Source organism: Pteropus alecto, unplaced genomic scaffold (assembly GCF_000325575.1).
Source record: "Pteropus alecto unplaced genomic scaffold, ASM32557v1 scaffold68, whole genome shotgun sequence".
Classification (NCBI taxonomy): Eukaryota; Metazoa; Chordata; class Mammalia; order Chiroptera; family Pteropodidae; genus Pteropus; species Pteropus alecto.
Window position 1 is genome coordinate 9,293,927 of NW_006441386.1, and position 338 is coordinate 9,294,264.

Sequence of the window (338 nt, forward strand, 5' to 3'; positions counted from 1 at the left end):
ATACTGCTCAATTAGGCAGCAGTGGTAATGATGATATGATATATAGTTCCTGGAAGCTTAGCATTCAGGCCTGCTTCTTCAGTCTTCCAGCAGTATGTGGGCTACCCAGGATCCTTTTATTAATACCCGTTACTCTTTAATCAGCCAGATTAGCTTCCATTTCTTGAAAGTAAAAACTCACATTAATCAGAGCATGTGATTACGTGCCGCTGGTAATTGGCAATTACAGGTTCATATGATAAGTGCTATTATAGAGGTTAAGAGCTATGATAAGAGCTATAAGAATACATAGGACAGGCAGGTAACCCAGCATTTGGGGTCTAGGGAAAAATTCCACG